Source organism: Pygoscelis adeliae, unplaced genomic scaffold (assembly GCF_000699105.1).
Source record: "Pygoscelis adeliae isolate BGI_AS28 unplaced genomic scaffold, ASM69910v1 Scaffold14, whole genome shotgun sequence".
In the NCBI taxonomy this organism is placed as follows: domain Eukaryota; kingdom Metazoa; phylum Chordata; class Aves; order Sphenisciformes; family Spheniscidae; genus Pygoscelis; species Pygoscelis adeliae.
The window spans coordinates 15,514,845-15,515,564 of record NW_008825109.1 but is presented as its reverse complement, the minus strand read 5'-3'; positions in this window follow the sequence as shown (position 1 = coordinate 15,515,564).

The window sequence follows — 720 nt, the reverse complement described above, 5'->3', positions numbered from 1 at the left end:
ACTCTGGCAGGCAGCAACCAAAGACCCTTTATTATGGTGTAACTTTCCTTTTATACAAAACTCAAGTGTTCAGGCACTATCAGCAGCTTACTGATAGGGCACAGCCTTGTGTTCACACGCGTCTACGTTCTAGTGGATTGGCCTGTTCTTCCTGATCATGTGACATGCCTTCATGGCCTTTATCTTGTTTACAGCTTTTCAGAAGCTCATTACTTCCTCCTTTGTCTTCTGCTTACATGCCCTCTCATGCCTCAATAGCACAGTGCTTGCTCATCAAGTTCAATAAAGTTCATTGTTGAAGTTCCCATCCCAACACAATAAGGTCTCCCCTGAGCCTTCTCTTCTCCAGGCTGAACAACCCCAACTCTCTCAGCCTTTCTTCATAGCAGAAGTGTTCCATCCCCTTGATCATTTTTGTGACCCTCCTCTGGACCCACTCCAACATGTCCGTGTCTTTCTTATCCTGAGAACTCCAGAGCTGGACATGTTGGATCTCACCAGAGCAGAGTAGAGGGGCAGAATCACCTCCCTCGACCTGCTGGCCACGCTTCTTTGGATGCAGCCCAGGATACGATTGGCCTTCTGGGCTGCGAGCGCACATTGCTGGCTCATGTCCAGCTTTTCCTCCACCAGTACCCCCAATCCTTCTTGGCAGGGCTGCTCTCAATCCCTTCATCCCCCAGCCTGTATTGATACCGGGGGTTGGCCCCGGCCAAGGGC